This window comes from Equus caballus, chromosome 1, assembly GCF_041296265.1.
Source record: "Equus caballus isolate H_3958 breed thoroughbred chromosome 1, TB-T2T, whole genome shotgun sequence".
Lineage (NCBI taxonomy): Eukaryota > Metazoa > Chordata > Mammalia > Perissodactyla > Equidae > Equus > Equus caballus.
Genome location: NC_091684.1, coordinates 106,580,859 through 106,603,982, shown reverse-complemented (window position 1 = coordinate 106,603,982; position 23,124 = coordinate 106,580,859). Strand labels below are relative to the sequence as shown.

The window sequence follows — 23,124 nt, the reverse complement described above, 5'->3', positions numbered from 1 at the left end:
TACCAATATGGCCTGGAAACCAATCAACTAACCACAGGGTTCTGGCAGAGTCCCAGGGACCCCCTGCTGCCTGGGCGGTTGACTTTGTTACTGGACCGTGGGGAGGTCCGAGGATGAGCCAGGGAAAGAGCCAATATGCTGGGGTGGTGGGGCACCATTTAGGGGATGTGGGTGGTAGCTATTCACCAATCAGTACATAAGTATTTTAATATTCTAACAACTGTCATGGCTGTATCACCAGCTACAAGGTAAATACCAGCCTTGCTCCATCATTCCACATAAATAAGGTCATTGATGACTTCCATGTTGCTAAGTCTGGTAAGGATATTTTTCAGTCTTCATCTTACTTAATGTCTCTACCGTGTCTGACAGTCTTGACCATTCTTTTCTTCTTGAAACGCTCCTTTCTCTTGTCTTCCCTGGCCTCACACTTTCCTGGGGTTCTCCTACAGGTTGGACAGCCCTTTTTCAATCTCCTGTTCTAGCTCATCCTATTCCACCTGGCTATTAAGTTCTGTAATTCCTAAAAGTTCAGTCTTATGCCTTCTCCTCTTTCAATGCTATTCTTTCTCCCTCAGCAATTGGACCAGTGCCTGTATCTTCGATCTCAATTTATACACCAATTAAGCCACATTTTATATCACCAGCCTAGGACTTTCCTCTGAGCCGCAGCTCTAACCACTGCCTCAAAAGTACTTCAGGACAAATATTTACAAAGCACAGCTCTGATCAAGGACTTGTGTCCAGAATATACATTTAAAAACCCTCAAAAACTGATAATAAAAAACCACAACTTTTAAATGGGCAAAAGATTTGAACAAACACTGTAACTAAGAAGATATACAGGTGGCAAGTAAGCACGTGAGAAGATGCTCAACATCATTAGTCATCACGGAAATGCAAAATAAAATCACTCTACACCTACTGAAATGGCTAAAATAAAAAATACAGATGACACTCAGTGCTGGCAAGAACGTGGAGCAGCTGGAACCCTCAGACATCGCTAGTGGGAATGCAAAATGGTACAGCCACTTGGGAAAAGAGTTCGGCAGTTTCTCCTAAAGTTAAACATACACTTACCACTTGACCCAGAAACCCCACCCTATTTATTATCAGTATTTATTCAAGAGATATAAAAACATATGGTTTACACAGAAACCTATATGTGAACGTTTATTGTGGCTTTAATCATAACTGCCAAATATTTGAAACAAATCAAATGTCCTTCCTCTGGTCAATGAAGAAACTGTGGTACACCCACATCATAGAATAATACTAAGCAGTGGACAGGAACCAACTACTGACACACGGGACAGCAGAGGTGAGTTTCAGAAGCACTGTGCTAAATGAAGAAGCCAGACTCAAAAGGCTGCACACTGTATGATTCCATTTAAGTGACATCTGGAAAAGGCAAAACGTTTGTTAAACAACATCAGGAAAAAGCAAAACAGAAAACAGATCAATTGTTGCCAAGGGTGTTGGAAAGGAGCAGGAGGAAACTCTGGAGTGATGGAAAATGGGGTCAGCAACATAGTTCGCAGGGCCCAGTGTAAAAAGAAAATGCAGGGCCCTTGTTCAAAAACTGTTAAGAATTTCAAGACAGTGACGGGATGGCATTAAACCAAGCACGAGCCCCTTCTAAGCACAGGGCCTTATGCGACTACACAGGTCACGTGCCCACGAAGCCAGCCCTGGATGGAAACGTTCCATTTACTCCTTGTGGCAGTCCTTACACAGCACCATGCATTTGTCAGAACTCACAGAATCATGCACTAAGATGGATGAAAGTTACTGTATGTAAACTAAACCTCAGTAAACCTGACAAAAAAAACTGAGTCCTGTCACAAGGCAACCTCACCCAGATGCAGGCTGAGGGTCATCCTGCAGAAGGAAAGGCCTGTACTCTTCAAACTGCACATGAAGGTCAGGCAAGTACTGAGAGAATGTTCCAGACTGGAGGAGATTGAAACGATGTGGCAATCAAATGCAATGGGTGTTCCCAGATGGGACCTTGGGCTAGAAAGGGAAAAGACCTAGTTGGGATGGTTGGTGCAATCTGAACGGGGTTTGTGGTTTCCTTCCTGACCTGGGGGCTTGCATGGCAGGAATGAAGGAGCATATCTTTGTCCAGGGTAGTGGTTCAGGCACACAAAACAAAGGTGATTAAATGCTAACTACTGGGGCGTCTGGGAGAAGGGACACAAGAGTTCTTTGTGCTGTTCTTGCAACTCTTCTTTAAGTTTGAAATTATTTCAAAATTATTTTTTAAGTACTTCAGGGTCAACAGGTCCAAAACCAAACTAACAATTTCTCCCAAACCCCCACCCCTGACCTTCGCCCCTTCCAGTGTCCTTGTAACTCAGGGAATGGCCCCACGTGCAACTGGTTAAGCGAGCCAGAATCTAGAAGGGTCCTCTGATGCTCCCTCTTCTCCTGTGACCCTGCTTACCTTCCAGCTTCTTCTCTCCCCCTACTATCTCACCTCTAGCCAGACCAGCCTCTGCCCACCCCAGGGGCTGCAAACACATTGTCCTGCCACCAAATGCCACTTCCTCCAGAAAGCTCCAGGACGCCCAGGCTAGGTCAGGTCCCATGCTGTGCAGCCTCACAACGCCCTGCACCTTTCCCTCCTCAGGCATCATCATTCTGCATCTATCCACACAACCCTTCCATCAACACCGGCCTCCACCAGGAGGCTGTACGTCCATGTGGGTAGAGACGGGGTCTGGTTCTGCCCACCACTGTCCCGGGCACATGGAGGACTTCCATAAATATCTGCTGATGAATGGATGGAGGAGTGAATGGGTCCTGGCACGTCTCTTTGGAGGGCCAAATTCTCATCAGAGAATTGCTCTGGGCGGCTTCATGCCAGGGCCAAGGGGAGTGAACTGTTGTGAGACCAGAAGCTCAGGTAGGCTTCTGTTGGTCTGGTTTCCCCACACGGTTTTCCCTCTTTGAGGCAGTCTGACCTCCTTCTGAGGGACTCTCTTTTTGTAAGTGTGTCAATTTACCCAGGCCCCTAATAGTCAAGCTTGACTTGTCCTGTGACCTCTCATTTTGCCTGTCATTCGCATATATAGGTGTCCTTTGTTAAGGCTTAGCTCTTACCAGGCAACTAAATTTCCCCTTACTAACAAATCCTGAGGTATCATATGGCAGAGCAAGACTCATTCTCACGCCACAAGGGCCTGTGGAGTCCGAGACCAGCAAAGCCAAGCTCTGTCCACAGTCCCATCATGCACCCCCAGGGCACCCCTTGGGGCAGGGGTAAACATGCCGGTGGTTCCATCCTGGGAAAAGTGGCCCAGGGGCAGAGGCCCTGGGAGTGGACTCAGGGCATCTAGACGGTGAGGTCAAGAAGAGAGTGTGTGTTCCAGTAGGTGTATCCCTCTTGGCCCCGTGGGGAGGGCCTCAGCCAGAGGAAGGCCAGGAGCCTGGGCTGCCAGGTCCAAGGGCAGTAGCGCCATATGACACCCCTGTGCATTACCTAGTGTGGCAGTTTGTGTTGAATGCCAAGGCATTCATGACAGAAGGTGAGTAAGAAGCATAGTGCTAGAGCATCCACATCTTACTAATTGATACTGAATATTGAGGTTTGTCTGAATGAGTGATGAGGTCTGAATATGAAGCATTTTTAAAGAAAGACATAAAAGAATTTTAAAATCATAGGGGCCCAGGTCAACATCCTTCTTTTAAAGGAGAGTAAACTGAGCCCCAGAAAAGCTGAGTAACTCCCCAAAATTGAGCATCTAAGTGACAAAGCCATGACTGGAACCCAGGGCCCATAGCATCACTGGCTGGCACCGAAATACTGCTCCTACACCCTTAATACCTTCAAACACTCTCATGCCGAGGGCAGGGTCATGCAGGGGAGAGGCACGAGTTAACCAGCATAAGGGCACCAGCCCAGGAGTCAGGCTGCCCGGACAAACGCTGCCTCCACCTCTTGAGAGATGTAGGAGCTTGGGGCAAATTACCCCATCACTCTAAATTTGATTTTCTCATCTGTAAAATGGGTCTCATAAGAGGCCCAGATTCACCTGGTTCAATTGTTGGAAGGATTAAAATAAAATCCATGCACAGTAGGTAGCATAGTGTCTGGCATAGAGAGAAAAAAAAGCTAGATACATGTGAGTCACTATGTTTTTTATGACATAAAGAGAACGACATTGACAAGATATTTCTGGTATCCTCAGGCTTTTAGGAATGGAGGTTTCAGCACAGAGCAGGGTTGCCATATCCGTCATTTGTGCAGGAAGAATGCTGGGGTCTCTTGAATCTCAGTACTGTATTTCTAATTTCCTCCCAAAAATCCTGCTGAGGCAATTAATTTATATCATCTCTGTTTTCTCTCTCATTAATATCTTTCCCTCCCCCTAATCAGGCTCTCAAAACTGCTTCATCTATTGTACTAGTCTTTTCAAGGAACACTCTTTCAATTTTATTTATGCTTTCTAATATACTTTAGTTTCAATTTCGTTAATCTTTGCTTTTATCTTTATTAACATTCTTTTCCCATTTTCTTTGGGTTTATTCAGTCGTTCCTTTCCAATTTCTTAAGATGACTACCTAGCATCACTCCTTTTTTTGGGGGGAGGGGGTCTTCATTAATAGTGAAGGCTTTTAAGGCTATAAATTTTCCTCTGAAAACAGCTTTCACTGTGTCTGATAGATTTGAGGATTTACACCTTCTCTAAAGAAAGATTTCTGAGCACAAGTAAACTTAAGTTCAGGCCTTTAAAGAAGTGATCTCAAATTCAAAATTAATGAGATGCACAGCTGAGGGGGTAATGTTTAACTGCCTGTCCTTAAAGCTTTTCTTCCTTACCCCCTACCCCCACCCCAGCCCAGCCGCCAGTGTCCAGGCCTGCACCCTCTCTCCTTGAACTTGTACACTAACCTCTAAGGGTCTCCCTGCCTCCAGCTCTTTCTCCACAACGTGGCTCCTGTGATCTTTCTAATTCACAAATGTGGTCTCATCGTTGCTCTGCCTAAAGCCGTTCTGGAGCTTTCTCACTACAGGATAGTTTCAGCATGGTGGACATGACCCTGTGTCTGAACTCCCGCTCATCTCCAGCCTCGACCACCTTCACTGCCCACTCACCCACCCTGGTCCTTCATCCTCCAGCAGAAGGGCACAGCGTGTGCTTCCCTGCACCCCCAGCTTGCTCTAGAACTCCATCCCTTTGTTCTGCAGGCTGCCTTTGTCCGCTGCACTCACCACGTCTCCCCTGCCTACCCCTGCTCTGCAACCCTCTCTTCCGGACTGAAGAGCTGCTGGCTTCAGGAAGCTTCCTTAGCATTCTCCCTGTCCCCTGGCAAAGCATCTTTGGTTCCCCCAGCCACAGGATGTTACTCTTCCCTGTCCCTTACCACATTGCATTAAAATAATGTTTGTTTATTTATCCATCACTTTACTGTGGGCCAAAGACGACATTTTCTTTACCCTGGGTCCCCAGCACCCCCTCCCCGCCCCAGCACAGTGTTGAATTTGAACCTGTTTGATGCACATCCCTAAGCCTTTGGGATTTTTCAGCTCGGGCTCTGGAAGGCACACATTCACAGGAGCTGGGAGCAGATGCTGGTCCCCGCCTAACCTCAGCACTGCCTCCACAGCAGTGGAGGATAACAGGTGGTCCCCTCCAGTCTCCACAAACATCTGGCGGTAGAACTCAATGACAGGCAGGCCTGGCGGCCCTTCCACTGGGGCAGATGACGTGGGCTGAGGGGTCTAGTCTTCACTTCCCATTGGGCAAGAACTGGATATGGGGAACCTCACTTAATCCTACAAAGAATTATTCCCATTTGCCATGGCAGGAAATTCAGGCTTGGAGCAGCGGTTCTCAAACTTGAATATGCACACAAACCACGTGGGGACCTCGTGAAAATGCAGACCCTGACTCAGTCAGTCTGGGCTGCGGCCTGAGAGTCCACGTTTCTAACAAGCTTCCAGGGAATGCCGAGGCTGTGGTCCATGGACCTCACTTTGAGTCACTAGGGCTTAAAGAACAGGGTAAGGTGCTTCCCTTCTTGTCATACAACCTCCAGAGCAGGACTGGCAGAACCTTCTGCAGAGATGGAAATGTTTTATAATCTGCACTGTCCAATACAGGGGCCACGTGTAGCTAGTGACTGAGGACCTGAATTTTTTTAATTTTCTTTTTTTCTTGCCAATCTTTTTTTAAATTCTTCTTCCTCCTCCTCCTCCTCCTCCCCCTCCTCCTCCTCTTCTTCTTCTCCCCAAATCCCCCCCAGTACATAGTTGTATATTCTAGTTGTGGGTCCTTCTGGTTGTGCTATGTGGGATGCCACCTCAGCATAGCTTGATGAGCAGTGCCATGTCCACGCCCAGGATCCGAACCGGTGAACCCCTGGGCCGCCAAAGTGGAGCCTGAGAACTTAACCACTCAGCCACGAGGTGGCCCTTATTTCATTTTAATTTACTTAAATTTAAATTTAAATAGCTACATGTGTCTAGTGGTGGCTACCATACCAGGTCAGTGCAGCTCTAGACAAAGCTAAGGGGAGAAAGGGGCTCAAGGACTGGCCCTTCCCCGACAGTGGTCCAGGGTGGAAGGGGTCAGAAGCTCAGCCTGGGAAGCTCCAGCTGGCTGGATTTCAGCCCAGGTCTGGGAACCACCCTGGGCTTCCAGCTAGTAGCTAGGACAAGGTAGGTGCTGAAGCCACCCATCGGAGCAGTGGGAAGGGTACCTGAGTGGTCCCTGGATGAAGGGTGAGGAATGCAGTGGAGGTCACTGGCCAGCATAGCAGGCCGAGGCTGGGGGCAAGACTGTCACTAAACACTTCCTCTGTGCCAGGCACTCTTGCAGGCACAGCACATACTGCTTCATTTTAATCTCCTTAGCAACAATTTTCCCTTTGTACAGATAAGGTACAGAGAGGTTAAGAAACTTGCCTGAGGTTACCCAGCTTGTGAGCGGCATTGCTGGGATTCAAAGCATGGAAGTCTGGCTCCAGAGCCTTTGCTATTGACTGTACGCTAAAATTGACAAGGAGGTGGTCTGTCTGGCTTGGAGATGATTGAATTCAGGAATGTCTAGACCTCTGGCATCCCAAGGTGGACCCTTTCTCAGGGGCCCAGGGCTCTTGTGCCATCTGCTCCTGTGGGACAGCAGGTCCTGGTGGAGATCAGTTGCCAGAACTAAGGCTATTATCACCGTCATCGGGGCAGGGAGCCCGAGAGCCAGGGCAAGAGGAGCCTGGGCGAGCCCTCTTCTCCTTGTCCACCACATGGGCCCCAGCCCTTGTTCTGTCAGACGTGAGCACACCCCAGCCTCATTGGACTATCTCCAAGTTGCAAAGAGAGTCCCAGAGGAGAAAGGGAGTGGGCCAGCTAAGGTGGTATCCATGGAGTAGAAGATTCCATTTCACGCCAACAAGGCGCACCTCAGGACAAGGGTGAGAGAGTGGCTCCCTTCCTGGCCTGTCTTGGAGCCCACCTCAAGAGTGCTCGGGCAGCTGCCGGCCCTTTAAATGGAGCCAGCTCCCACTGGGCACTCTTAAAGCTCACTTCATTCATGAATTAAGTCCCTGACATCCCATATCTGTATGATCAATATGTTTGTTTATTAGCAGCAGCTGCTGTGTTTTAGTGAAGGCGGTGGGCCCCCGTAAGAGGGCCGCTCGGTAACCACAGAGCAGGACCTGGGACAGGGGGAAGAAAGGCCTCCCGCTGGCCGGTGGGAGCTGGGGCTGGATAGGGTTTCATGGTAATGGTCCTTTAATTGAAATCACTGGTTCAGGAGGACTATGGGGTAGGGAGCTGTGCCGATGGCTCCTGGCTCGGCCCCCCTTCAAGAGGTCCATTAGCCCATGGATGTGCTCCCAGCTGCTGGGCTAGGAGAGCAGCAGCAGTCAGGGGTGAGGCTGTGGTGGGCGGCTCATCAGTGCAGCTGCCATGGACCGTGCTGAGGGGAGCGGGACTTGGGGCTGGGTCCCTCTCAGGATGTGAGACCTGCTGACTTGGCCTCCCTGGCCTCCCTGGCCTGGTCCCAAACCCAAGCTCAGCCCGCTTGGCCCCACCCTGGGTTCATTCTGCCTCAGTGACTCAGGAGCCTCATTCCTAGGCTGACTTATGTTTTTCCAGAAGAGGAAAAGACTCATCATTTTCCAGCTCTGGTATATGCTCCGTGTGGATGATTCAAGATCCCCGCCTCCTGTCTGTGTGTGGTGCTGGAGGTCCAGGGAGCAATCCTGAAATCACTAATTCGTTCGTTCATTCATGCATTTGGAAAACATTTAATGAGCAACTTCTATACAGCGAGAACCATGCTAAGTCCTGGGAACACAAGAAAAAAGAGTCTTGTCCTAGAGAGATTTAAAGTCTTATGGGAGTAAAAACATGCAAACCTTGACAACACGAGAAATTAGCAGCTCTATTGGGAACATGTGTGACATACAGCAGGATCCTAGGGGATCAAACCTCTACATCAGGAAGATGGAACCCAGGAAGGTGACATTTGATCTGAGGGATCCTGTCCTAAGTTTTTAAATTAGTAAATTTCCAGGCCCACATGGTCTTCCATTTTTTTCAGATGCTCCCTTCCAGTCTGGACTGGCAGGTCTCCTCTACACCCTATAACAGGGACTGTGTGACATGGCCTGGCCGGCTATGCAGTGGTTCTCAATGGGAGGCGATTTGCCCCCAAGGAACATTTGGTAATGTCTTGAGGTATTCATGGTTGTGATAAAGGTGGTAGAGGGGAGTACCACTGGCATCTAGTGGGTAAAGGCCAGGGATGTGGCTAAATATCCTACAATGCACAGGAGAGCCCCCCACAACAAAAAAGTATCTAATCCCTTCTTGTCATACAACTAAGCTACATACATCTAATCCCTTCATGTCATACAACATGTCAATAACACCAAGGTTAGAAAACCCTGGGCTATGATGATGTGTTCATATTTTATTCCCAGTGAGATGCAGATACAAGCACCTTCACCATCTCTGCCTTACTTCAGAACTGCCCTCCTTAATCCATCCATCATACCTAATTCCAACACGCAACCAACCCTTCCAATGGTTAGTCTTGTTGCCTATTCTACCATTTACATTGTCACCTTGACCTTTGGGATTTGACATTGAGTACCATTTTCTATGACAAGATCCTGCCTATTTCCACATCAACCCCCAAATCCTCTAACCTTGGGCGTTCCCTCCTGAAAGGTATTCCCCCTGGGCTCACCCACTTCCCCAAACATGCACTCACTACTACCTCCACTCCCATCCTCGCTTTCCTGCCTCCACCCCATATCCAGCTTGAAGTGTGGACACATGGCTAAGACCACTGTTCCCCAACTCTCTCCCTAGAATCCCATCCTCCCAAAGGTCTCACTTCAGCCCTATGACTCACTTAGGCTTGAACACAGGTGGTCCTAGAACACAGAAAAGCTCAAGTGAACAAGTATAACTGACCTATAACCCTACATTTGCCAGCACATGGCTTAGGCTATTGAGCCAAAGATATGCGTGGACCCAAAAGTTCTGAGTCACTTTCAGTAGCTCGTTAAGATGTCATGATGTCAAAGATTCTGAGAGATTCCACCCTCCTGATTCTTTCTGTGCAGGATGCTCAATAGAGAATCTCAAGTTATCAACCTACTGTCCATTGGCCAACTTCTAGGAGGTTATAGAAAAGGTCAGTTGTTGCCCTTGAACTTTCTAAAGCAAAGAAGACAAATAGCCGTCTCCAATAAATCGATAGTAGCTGCCTGGAGCAATGGGTTGGGAAGGATTCTGGGGCTGTGGGGCTGTGGGAACCAAGGAGAGTCCTTGGGGAGAGAACATCTGGGGTTCTCAACATTTCCTCCTCCATTCTTTAAGATAATTCAGCTTCAATCCCACATCCTCACCCCTGTTCCAATTAGGCAGCTGGCGCTAAGTCATTCCTATTACAAAAATTCTAGAACCTTAACTATTTGAAGCCAAAGTTCAGGAAGAAAGAGAGTCAAGATCAAATTAGCAATGTTTTCAAATACAAAGAAGTGAGGGGAATGGAGGCCATGTACCAGATGCTTGCCATTCTTGCATCTAAATGGAAAATGAATTCTCGTACATTCCTCATGTTGTATTACCATTAGGACAGTGACTACAGTTTACGGTCAATGTGTGGGTCTTCATGGGAGATGCAAACAAGTACTGAGATGGATTACATTCTAAATGAAGTTGACAACACATTCTTGTTGGTTTTCACCCATGGACACGTGCACAAAATCTGTTTGGTGATATAATTAGAAGACAAAACCGTCTTCAATCTGCAAATATCAATGAGCCACTCATTGGAGAGGTACCAAATGTGTGACTTTGTTTCCCTGAATGTCACTATGCATAGACCTTACAATATCCCAATAAGCAGGGATTTTTGAAAGTCCCCAAGAATTGAATCAACCACTTACCCAATGTTTGAATACACTCTCCAACATTTCTGCCAAGTTGCCCTAGCTTTTGTCTGAACAAATCCATGGATGAGGACTCACAGCCTTCTGGCCAGTGCAGTCCATTTGGAGTGGGCTCAGCCAGAAGCTCTGGCTGGTTAAACATCTTCCTTAATGGGAACAAAATCTATAGACCTATACTTTCCATCCTTCAGCCTCACATCTCCCCCTTGAGGACTCTCAGAACAGTCCAGTCCTCTCTCAGACATTCCTTCAGCCATCTCATGATAGGATCCTATAGCCCTGGGATTGGCCATCTACAGCCCTGGGGCCAAATCTGGCCTTCCACCTGTTTCTGTAAATAAAGTTTTATTGAAACACAGCCACACCCATTCATTTACATATTGTCTCTGATGCTTTCACACTTCAGCAGCAGAGCTGAGTAGTTGTGACAGAGACCAAATGACCTGGAAAACCTAAAATATTTACTCTCTGGCCCTTCACAGAAAAAATCAGCCAATTGCTGCTGTAAGACCACAACTTTTTCAGCGCTGTGCTGACAAGCCACCTCTTGCTGGTACTCATCATGGGGCATGGTTTTGAATCTTTTCACCCTGATCACTCTCCTGTTAACAGCTCCCATTAATTTATGTTCATTTTTTTAAAGATCAACCCCAGAACTGTGCGCCTGCAGGAGCTGGATAAGACTCGTCTCCTTGCTTTTTCTTAATAGTGAGCCTGTCCTTCTGGAAGATTGCATTTGCCTCCTCATGGTCAACAGTCACTGCTGACATCTGAGGTCTTCCCTGTTGACAACAAAATCGCACCACCATTACTAACATTTACTGAGCTCTTGCTATAAACCAGGCCAGTGGTAAGTATTCATTTTATATCATTGCTTTGATTGTTTCCATCCAACTAGCTACAAGGGAGATCCAACCATTATCCCCATTTTACAAATGAGGAAATTGAGGGCTCACAACAGTTAAGTAAATACCCAAGGTCACACATTCTCAAGTGACACGGCTAGATTTCAAACTCAGGTTCCGCTCACTCCCTAATTCCTTTTATAACAGCTTTCTCCTTCCCGGGTGCTAGGGCTTCATTGGGTTATATTTGGTTATGGTTTCCAGAAAAGTAAAACTTGACTTTAATTTGACAATTTGGCTCACTTGCGTTTATTCATTCAACCATTTATTTATTCAACTAATAGTCGATCGAGCAACCACACGTGCCAGGCCTTGTTGTAGGTGCTTAGATAATGGCAGTGAACAAAGTGGAAAAAAGTCACTGCCTTCATGGAGCTCACCTTCCAGCAGGGTGAGGGAGAGGGGAAGAGGCATAAATAAATAAGGAAAAGATGTATCAGAAAGCAGTAAGTGCAATAAAGAAAAAATAATAAAGCAAGGAAGGAATAGCTTGCTGGAGTGGGCAGGGTTACAATTTTAAGTAGGTGGTCAGAATAGCCTTGCTGGCAAGGGAACCTGTAGGACGTGGAGGACTGAGCCACATGGGCACCTGGAGGAAGAGCCTTCCAAGCCGAGAAAGAGCAGGTGCAAAGACCCTAGGGCAGGAGTGTAGCTAGCATGGTCAAGAAGTAGCAGAGAGACCAGTGATGGAGCAGAAGGACCAAGGTGATAGTAGTAGGAGGTGAAGTCAGTGCCATAGATTGAATGTTCGTGCCCCCCCAAAATTCATAGTTACATCCCAATGCCCAGTGTGATGGTATTTGGGGGTGGGGCCTCTGGGAGGTGATTGGGTCATGAGCGGAAATGCTCATGAATGGGATAGTGCACTTATAAAACAGATGAAGGATGTGGCACATGAGAGAAAGAGTAGAGTCCAGGATGCCACCAAGATCTCTGGCCTGGGCAAGCGGAAGGATGGAGTTGCCCTTAACTGCGATGGGAGAAGACTGCGAGGGACAGGTCTGGAGGGGACGATCGTGAGTTAAGTTTGGACACATTAAGTCTGGGATGCCAATGAAACACCCAAGTAGAGGCGCTGAGTATCCAGTTGGCTATGAGAAGGAGGTTCAAGGAGGATCTCTTTGTTCATTCAGCCCTTCATTTATTCACGGCTGTCTACTGAGTGCCTGTTTCAGGTCAGCAAGTTGTAAAGCCATCAAAATGTTTCTGGACAAAAAAATAAACCTGTATTTCGATCAATACCAAATGGCACGGCCTACTATCTTAGACTATTAACAGCCATCGTTCCTGCATCAGCAGCACCAGCACGCCCTCTACACAGACACACAGACACACAGGCGCGCAAACCACAGAAGGCTGGAGCCTCCGCAGAGGAAATCTGGGGGGAAGAGAAAGGGAAAAGATAAGGCAGATGCACCCTGGATGGAGGCAGAGCTCAGTGCCTCTCCCCTCCTGTGCCTGACACTTTGCTCCTGCATCTCCCAAAACTCCCCAGCCACCCCCACATCCCCTCGCTCATCTGGCCTGGCCACCTCCTCCAAGAGCGATGACCCCGCAGGCACCACGGGCCAAGGAAGGTGTATGGTCTCCTTCTAGAACTGCAGCGAGGGAAGATCCCTCTGATCTTAGATGACATCCTTTTTTTTTTTTTCTTTTCCAGCTTAATTATGGCTTCTAGCAGAAAGGGAAGAGCTGGTGCAGAAATCTACACGCTGAACTCACTGGCACAAAGGTTCCAGACAGACAGACCTAGGGAGCCTTTGCTCTTGGACTTCGGCTGGGAGATGGAGACTTTTAATTAGAACTCGTTATTAATGGGAAATGCTGCAAATTAAAACGAGGCCTCCTCCCCCTCCCTCCCTCCTCCCCACTATATTTATCTCTGATCTCAATTAGAAAGTTCAGGGACTCGCTGCTGAATAGAATTTGTGGAGATGAAAGCTACTGGAGACACCAGGAGGAGGGTGAAGACGTGGGAGTGGAGGGTGGGGGTGGAAACTGGAGAGGGAAGGCAGGAGGCTGAGCCAGGGCCGAGTTGGGGGGGGCTCCCAGGACCACAATCAGGCCCCGAGCTCCAAAACAGGTCCTGGAACTGCCCCCAGAAAGTCCTCCTCAGCTTTTCCTGCCTCTTACACTGGTGACAAATGCCTCCTCTCCTCCGAGAGGGAATAACTAGTCACCGACACACAGATGAGACATCAGAGGTGGCCATGCTCTGAAAGGGACCATGTGCAGCAAGAGCCGGGCCAGCTTCAGTTTTGATCGGTTCATACATTTTCAAAAAATTTTTGGATGGAAAATGATTTTCCCAGTTGCTAAGATAACGCATGCTGGTGATTTTATAAGTTCACATATTAAAGATAAGGTTAAAGTAGAAAAGAATAAAGTAAAAATCATTCGAAATCTCACCGCCTAAACAGATCTGCCCTGTTGGTAGTTTTGGTGAGCGTCCTGCGTCCTGGCCATCTCTGTCTCTCTTTCACGGTTTTATTTCTTGGGGATAATGCTATATATATCAAATGTCCCGAGGCACACTTCTCCCTCAACAAAATATATTTCGAGACATCTTTCTATATCAATCAACATAAATCTATGTCATAATTTGTAATGGCTATGTGGCATTCCATTATGTGGCTGTACCATAATTGATGGAACCAGGCCCACCTTAGTGGTCATTTAGGTTGTTTCCAGCCCATTCTTATAAACACCACTGTGCCTTCTCTTTTTTTTTTCACTATATTCATAAACATATTTTTTATTAGGGAATAATTGACATATTGGTTTCAGGTATACTATATAATGATTCGATATTTGTATATACTGCAAAATAATCCCCACAAGTCTAGTTACCATCAGTCACCATACAATCTTACAAATTTTTCTTCTCGTGATGAGAACTTTTAAGATTTACTCTCTTGGCAACTTTCAAATACACACTACAGTATTATTGACTCTAGTATACATGCCATACATTATAGCCCCATGACTTGATATCTTGCTACTTGTGACAACGTGGATGGACCTCAAGGGTATGATGCTAAGGGAAATAACTCAGACAGAGAAAGACAAACGCTCTATGATTCATTTATATGTGGCATCTAAGGAACGAAACAAACAAAACAAAACTCAAAGATGCAGAGAACAGAATGATGGTTATCAGAGCAGAGGGAGGTTGAGGGGGTGGGCAAACTGGGTGAAGGGGTCAGGAGGTACAAACGGCCAGTTATGAAATAAAGAAGGCTTCCGTTTTGTAGAGCTGAGCTGGGACTGGCCCACGTTGCTCCCTCCATCCGTCCACCGCACGGGTCTTCCCAGGGTCCAACAGCTCCACCTACGGGCTGGAAGACCCCAGAGCAATAGCATCTTCTCACGGCCTCTGCTCAGAGTTGGAGCTGTCAAGTGTAGCCTCCAGCCCTAACACTCTGCCTAGTGGCCTGGAACCGTGGACAGTCACATTCCCGGAGGATTTATAACAAGCAAACCTCATGTTATGGGTTAAACCCTTAGGAGGACCTTCAGAAGGACAGGAGCCCAGGCTCTGCACACTCGCTACGGTTTCCTGATTATTCTATCCAACTGTGAGATGACATTTGGAAGTATGAGCACGACAATCCAATTTCACCCAAAGAGAGGGAGAGACAGAGACAGAGAGCTCGTGTCGGCCAGCCCAGGAGCGAATCCTGATGCCTCCCACCCTGGTTGTAGAACAGAGGCCAACTGACTTGGCCTCTCTGAGCCTCACTTCCTTCATTCCAATATGGTAGGAATGATCCCACCCTTGCAGGTTTGTTGGAGAATTAGAAATAATACATTGAGATGCTCACACACGGTCAGCAGTGGTAGCTATAATTATCATTATTGTGAGTATTGTTTACAATAGCAAAATAACACAGTATTAGTAACAAATTTCACTCCATCCTGCCTTCTGCTGGTCTGACTGGGAGTATGTACAAGACACGGGCTCTGCCCTCAAATCAGGCACAAATCTATCTGTAGGCAACTCTCCCTGGAAGCAGGTCTTTAGAGAGGCACGCAGTGGCCATGGAGAGTGAAAGAAGTCTTCCTGGAGGAGGCGGCACAGGGGAAAGAATGAAAGGAACGTGCAGCACAGTGAGGGGAATTTCGGAACCGGGTGGGAAAGGACCTAAAGGTCATGAGGTCCAGCCCCTGCTTCCATCCTTAAGTGGAAACCCCCTCCTCACAGGTCTGCTTGCCCAGCTCCAGGGACAAGCCCCGCCACACCTGTAAGGCCACGCTTTGCCTCCACCAACAGCTCAGAGCTGGAAAACGCCCCTGCTCAAAGCTGAGGAGGCTCTAGCACAGGCTCTCTGGACCGTCCAGACGACGAGACGCAGACCTCAGAGAGGAGAGAGGCTGCAGCCACAGACAGGGTCAGCACCCACGGTCATGGGCGGCCCTGGCTGTCATCTGCCAAGAACAAGGACGGGTCCCAATGCCCAGATGACCTCTTGGCTACACCAGCCTCGTGGCCCATATTTCATACACGTGTTGTCCAGGATCTGTGTTTCCATTCCAGGCCGAGGTCCAGCTACTGGGGAGGACCTCAGAGCACCCCCATGACAGCCAGTGTGCTGGTGCTGAGGGCAGAGAAACCATGGGCAAGGGGTCTTCTCTCCATTACACACTGCTGTCCCCATCCAGATTCATGCCTCTGCTGTAGACTAGAACCATCTAACTGGCTCCCATAGTTGTCCTCTTTCCACTGCAAGCCCTTCCCCTCACCACTGCCAGATTATTCTATTGCAGCTGCTCCCCAGCTCTAAAACCATCCATAGCTCCCTACTGCCTGCACAATGAGGTTCACATGCATCGACCTAGCATGTGGAACTCTCCATTATCTGACCCCAACTCTCCCACTAGCTCTCCCTCCTCTCCAGACACACAGAAATGTCCAATGTCTCCCATACGTGTCCCCCATCTTCCCACCTTCCCGTCTTTGCTCAATTAATGCCCTCGCTTAGCAATGGCTCTCCTCCAGATCTCCACATGTCCAAACTCTGTCCCTCCTCCAAGGTGACACCTTTGCTCGTCAGCCATTCAGAAGTGACCCCTCTCCCCTCTGGCTTTCATTTGTATCTTTTGCATGGAAATTAGCATTTTACACTTTTCATAATTATTAATGATTATAGAGCATGAGCCTGGTAGACTCATCCCCGAGGACAGGGACGATGGCATTCATGTGTCTGAACACCATGACAATGATTACTAGTTGACGGATGTTCGGGACACACCTCTGGGTCTTAGGTCACCCTCTGACACTCACTGACTGTGTCCTCAACTGAGTCACAATCAAAAGCCTCAGTTTTCTCGTCTGTAGAATGGGGCTAATAATACCTTGCCAGGGTTATTCGTCCATCACCAGACTAACAAATAGGACCCTACTCTCCACAGCAAAATCAGCGATGAATGAGGCACCCAAGAGAGCGACCTCCAGGTGAGGTGCATGGAACGGAACGGAAAGAACAGACGTGAGGTTGGCTCTGCTCCTCCCCTGGAATCTGGGCAAAGTCCACCGCTTTCCCAAAGCTGGAGTTCTGGGAGGTGGGGCGGGGGCTCCCTGGGAGGCTGGAAACTTCACTTTACCTCCCTTCTGGAGATCCCCAACCCTCTGCCCATCCCTCAGAAAGATGCTGGACCCCGTCTCCACTGCCGGAAGCCCCGTCCTGGTCCCCTACCTCTCCTCTTGAATGCCCCCCCCATCCCTCCCCACCCAGGGTCCCAGGCCTCGCCTGCCCCCTGCTGGGGGACTGGGGCTCCTGAGAAGCTTAATGCATCACCCAAGGTGCTCACTCTCCCAGCCAAGCAGCCCAGGCTCCAAAATTACCCCTTGTCTGCTAATTGCTCGCTGCTATCTCTCCCTCTCTGTAGAACTATCACTGCCAGCAATTAGCACAAAGATCCTTCCTCACTCTAGTTAAGATCCCGGGTGCAGTTAAACGCTCCCAGATCCCAATTAAGTGATTTCAAATGCAATTCATTCCGGCTCATTAAATAATTCCTGGGCTGGCTTTCCTTCTATGACCACCTTAGAAATCTCTTTTTCCAGAGAAGAGGAAAACACCGAGGGCGGCTTGATAACAGGAGACCATCCGGTCTGGGATGGGGAAGCGGAAGGATTTCTGCTTGGCCTCTCCAGCATCGTATTTTGCATTTCACTCCCTCCCTCGGGTTCCCACCCCGCTCCCCCTCCAGCTCTCTGCCTCCATCCTTTTCTCTCGGAAATGACTTCACCTGACAGCTATGGATTTAGAGCTTTTTTGCCAATTACTTATGCCCAGTGAGAAAATAGGTTTTTAATGTCTGTCCTTGTTCCGCCCAGCCTGGCTCCCTCACCGTGAAGTGAGCCCACGGCCCCTCTCCCCGAGCAGACTGCGCTCCTTGCCAAAGGCTCTGTTCCCCGGGGAGGCATCCATGCTACAGAGCAGGATGGACCAGCCTGTGCGTTCGGCTTCCCTGGGCAGCCCAGTTCAACGCTCATTCATTCATTCATCCTTCATTACTAAGATTTACTGAGGATTTACTATACGCCAGGTATCAGGTGAGCATTTTACACGTATTAATTTACTAAATCCTTAAAACAATCCCGTAAGATAGATGCTCTTATTAACGCAGTCTTACAGAGAGGAAGGTTAAGGCTCCTGAGAAGCTTAATGCATCGCCCCAAATCAATCGACTCGTAAATGCCTCAGTTAGGGCTGGGACTCAGGTGCTGGTTTTCCCACACACGTGTGGCCACCCGGTGCACAGCCCGTGCTTGGTGCTCCCACCTGTGCGGGGCCCTGGCACACCTGGGGATGCCTCAGCAGGCCGAGGTCCCTGCCACCCACAACCCACATTCTTCCTGGGGAGACAAACCCTTCAACTATTTTTCTATAACACACACTTGGTCTGGTGAGGGCTGTGATGGAAGTTTGTGCGAAGTGCTGAGGGAACTCAGGCAGCAGAGCCATCCATCCTGCCTGGGGAAAGAGGAGGTTGGTTGGGAAGGACTACAAGAGGAGGCAACCTGCCACCCAGGCCTTGAAAGCTAAGAAAGAAATCAGATGAAGGAGGGCAGTGAAGGGCATTCCTTGGAGAGGGAACAGCATGAAGAAAAGCTCAGAAGCTTGAAAGGGGCTGGCATGATTAAGCAGCACCATCCCAGGGGAGACACAAACCAAGTGTGGTGGGGCATTTGTTGCATAAATATTCCTGTAAGGCAGTGGGGTTCTCACCTGGGGGTGACTCATCCCCCTACCTTCCCCTGCCCCAGTAGACTTTGGGCGATGTCTGGAGGCATGTGGGGTTGTCACAACTAGGTGGGGAGGTGCTACTGGCATGTAGTGGGTGGAAGCCAGGGAGGCTGCTAAACATCCTCTAACGTGCAGGACAGCCCCCACCACAAGGAATACACACCCCTCTGATCTCAATGGAGCCGAGTGGAGAAATCCTGGTCCAGAGGAGTGATGGTACCAAGGTACCCAGAGCAAAGTGAAATCAGTTCTGATTGAAGAAATCAGAAAAGGCCCATGGAGAAGGGGTATCTGAGCATCTCTTAAAATGAGTAGAGTGGACAAGTAGGGATGGAGGACATTCCCACCAGGGAGAGAGCATGCGCAGGCCCCGGGAGGCGGTGGTGAGGGGCATGTTCAAGGAACTGTCTGCTTTGGCCGTTTGCAGGGTTCGTAAGGAGCAGGCAAGAGGAAAGGGCTGGAAAAGTAGTTTCAGGTTAAATCTTCGTGAACCTTGAAGCAACTGAGAATGATTTAACAAGACAAGGGGGAGCCATGGAAGGTCTCCAGGCATCAGGAGCCAGGAGATACACTTGAACTCAGGCAACGGCGGGTAGAGGCTGGAGGAAGGGTGACCAGAGAGGAGGCCGTTTCGATGTTCCTAGCAGGAGTTTCTGGCATCCTGAGCTTTGCAAAGTGGCAGCCACATGGGGAGGAGAGGACAGTACCACGAGACTATGCAAGGGAGAGGAGGCTTGGGAACTGCAAGGGCCTGGACACTGACTGCACGCCTAGGAGGATGGAGAAGGAGAGGACAGGAGGGCTGCGGAGGAATCCCCATCTCAGGGGAGCAATGAGCGATGCAGGCCACCAAATGGTAGGAGCGGAGGGCACTCAGAGGAAGGCTTCCTGCTCACCGTGACCCAGCGCCTCTGGGAGAAAGCCAGGAGGTGGCAACCCCGGGCACTTTGCTCATCTGCAGTCCCAAGGGGAGCGCAAAGCGGGGGCCAAGGAGGCTGCACTGGGAAGGCCTGCTGGAAGGGCCTGGACGGCATCACCTTGGCAGAGGAAGGCACAGTCTGAGCACTCGGGTCTGCTTGTTGACGGTGCTGATGGGGACGGTAACAACAGCAGCAGTTAACTCGTGTGGGGAAGTCACCCCCTGCCGGGCCCATCGCAGAACACATCCCTCGCACAAGACTGAGCCACAGCTGAGCCTCACTTTACCCAGCAGACACTTCCCTGGGAGACACACAAACCAAGCTCCTGGGAATTAATTTAAAATTGAAATGGAATTCGACATTTTAATTCGTTAAAACAAGCATGCATTACTTTTGTAATTAAAAATATAAGAAATTTTTTAAAAATGGAAACCAAGATCTATGCACAAATATACTCACTAAAGTATTTTCTAGAATAGCAATGTGTTTGCCACCAGTAGACCACCAACTACGTCCAGGCATTACACTGGGTGTGTTTTACGTGAAAACAAACAACTATTTGCTTTAAAAAAAAAAAAAAAAGGAGAGTTTTCTTTTAATGGACTGGTATACAGTAGGACTGCAATAAAATGTGTTGAATGAATTCTTTAATTCACCCCAGTTAGAACTGAAGGGCATCTGACTGGGACGGGCCTCAGGTCGGAGTAAGAAACAGCAGACGTGAAGGCATGCAGATCATGCAGGGCTCGTCTGAAATAAGCAGACTGGCAACGGGGGTGGGCTGGAGCTGTGCAGCCCCTCCTGCCCCAGATCAGGTCCTGGGAGCAGGGGGAGCGAGTCTACGGCAGGGAAGCAACGCCCCAGCAGGGAGGCAGGAAGGGGGACCCTGAGAAGGGGAAAGCTTTCGGGGAGCCAGGAGGGCTGTGTTGAAGGCAGGCTGTAGAACTCACTGATGGCCCTGAAACCAGGAGCCTCAAGGTCTCAGTGACGTACAACACCGAGCACATCTTCGTCTTCAGAGGGTCGGCTAGGGACGGCTCTGCTCCACATGCCTCTCATCCGCCTCCTGGGAGCGGTGAGCTACCCAGCCAGGCTTTTCTCAAGGCAACGACATAAGCTCGAGAGGGCAAGACCAACTCCACAAGGCATTCCAAGCTCCTTCTTGCATCAGGTCTGCTAATGTCCACCTGGCCAAAGCAGGTCATATGGCTGAGCCAAAGGCAAGGAGCAGGGAAATATACTCACTCTTCTGTGGAAGGGATTACCAAGCCTCCTAGCAAAGGGCCTGGGTATACACAGGGGTAAGAATTGAGGGCAATAATCACCACACAGCCTCAGCCCAGAACCTATTTGCAATTTCCTATTCTCACGCACCAAATGTGCTCAAAGCGAGCCCTGTAATAAACTAGGAGTGGCTCTTTGTGGTGGATGAATGCGCTCCCCTGAGATTCTAAATGAGAGTCACGAAATAGAAGAGGGTGCAGGGAGGGTGCTGGCCTGTGAATCAGAAGCCTGGGTCTTTCCAGGATTCTTGGCGCTCAGCCTGTTGAGCTGCAGCTTCAGGTGACGCTGACCTAACCTTAACCTTCACGTCGACCCTTTGACACTGTCGATCACCTTTGTCCTCATGAAACTGTTTTCCCTCTTTCCAGAACATCATTCTCTCAGTGTTTTCATTCTGCTCCGATACCCTCACCCCGAGCAGTTCCTTCTCAGTTTCCTTTAAGGCTTCCCCTCCACCTGCCCCTGAAATACTGGTGTCCCCCAAAGGCCAACTTAGACTTCATTTCTCACCCTACGCCAAGGATGAGCTTCAGAGCACCCACAGACTCCAAGAAAAGTATGTAAACTAGTTAAACTCTTCTCTCTGTAGATTTCTGAATTGGGGGTTCATGGGTTTCTTAAGATCCATGCAGGGGTCCATGACTGCCAGTAGGTTACCAACCCTGCTCTGCTCGCTTCCAGGTCGGTTCTCACCTTCCCTCAGGCCTTGAACGTCACCCCCACCCTGATGACTCTGAATCTTTACCTCCACAAAAACCTCTCACCTCTCTGCACCCAACCACCCACTTAGTCCCAAGGGCAGCTCAAACAAGTCCATGACAGAGGTCCACATAGAGCTCATTAGCACTTCTCCTCATGGATTTCCAGACTCAGTGATGGCATCACATTGCCCTGTCCTCTAGGCAAACTTCACAGAGTTGTGTCTGCTCTCTGCCTTGCCTTCCAGTTATTCCTTAAATCCATACCTTCCCCTCCATCCCAACTATCCAGCCTCAGTGGGAGCCCCCACACCTCTCATCTGAATATTCTCCCAACTGATCTCCTTGACTTCAATCTCCCCAGTCCAGTCCCCTCCATGACATCAGTGGCTCCTTCTAAAATCCAAAGAGGATGATGCAAATCTCCTGCCTAAAATGCACCCACAATCTCCCATTGCTTTCAGGATCAAATCCAAAGATCTTGGCAGGCCATACAAACTCATTATGAGCTGGTTCCCACCTACAGATCCAGCCCCATCTCTCCCAACAAGCACCGTGGCCAATTATTGGCAGTTCCCAGAGCATATGCTGCTCCCTCTCACCTCTAGACCTTTATGTGGCTGCTCCCTTAACCCTTCTCCCAAACTTTCACTCTTCCTGTAAGATTGAGCTTTGACATTACCCCCTCCGGGAAGCATTTTCAGACCCCAGACTGGGTAAGCGCCTTTTCTCTGAGATCTTATAGAACCAAGGAACTTTTCTGTAACAGCTCCAACAAGGTTGTACTGCCCACTGATTTATAAATGTCACATGAGCAGGAATACTGTTTAGGCCTCACAAAGGCCTTATAGCATATGACACAATAGCAGGTGTTCTATCAATGTCTGTCAAATGAATGAATATTTAACTGATATATGAATGGATAAAATATTGGTTGGACCTCTTACCTGTCTTGTGATATTGGGTAAATCTTGTACCTCCTATAGGTCTCAGTTTCCTCATCTGCAAAGTGGAAATAATAATCTAAACATTAATAGTGAACAACGAATGGTGGCCCATTCACACAACCGAAAATTACATAATCAAAAAATGTTGATCAAGACTATGTAATACCATGGAAAATGCACATGATGTTAAAATGAAAAAACCAGGGTAGAAAAATAATGTGGAAGGTGCAATTGCAACTACACAAAAAGAATAATTGTGTGTGGACACAACACGTCCACACACACAAAGGACTGGAAAGACAGGTACCAACATTCATCCTCGGGTGGTGTGTCCATGAATAACTTCTCCTTCACTTTATATTCCCATGCTTTCCACATCTTCTTTAGAGAATGTGCATTATTTCTATATGAAAATTAAACTTTATTACTAAAAAAAAAAGAAAAGAAAAGAGGTTTCTAAGAAAAGAGCCCAACGTCCTCTTCACTTGGCAACGTGTTGAAGGCCTCCCAGCCCTCTCAGAGAGGGAGCTGATGGCGTCCCTCCCAGGTCTTCCAACTCTAAAGAAGCTTGTCCCCAGACTCCGTGCCTCCCACTGGGCTCACAGGCAGTGCTGCAGGTGCCTGCGGTGAGGATGCCCATGAACACCATGCCTGGAAGGAACTCTGTCCCTGGTGCTGTGAGCATGGGAGGAAGCACT

General features: G+C 48.7%; 1 long non-coding RNA gene across 2 annotated transcripts in view; it reads right to left on the bottom strand.

Annotated features, from left to right (window-relative positions):
• Positions 1–23,124, bottom strand: part of LOC111775264 (uncharacterized) — a 67,276-nt gene that overhangs the window by 5,766 nt on the left and 38,386 nt on the right. For both annotated transcript variants that reach the window (XR_011438645.1, XR_011438644.1), the window contains exon 8: positions 22,427–22,481. This is a non-coding gene — a long non-coding RNA (uncharacterized lncRNA). The remainder of the gene's footprint in view (positions 1–22,426; positions 22,482–23,124) is intronic.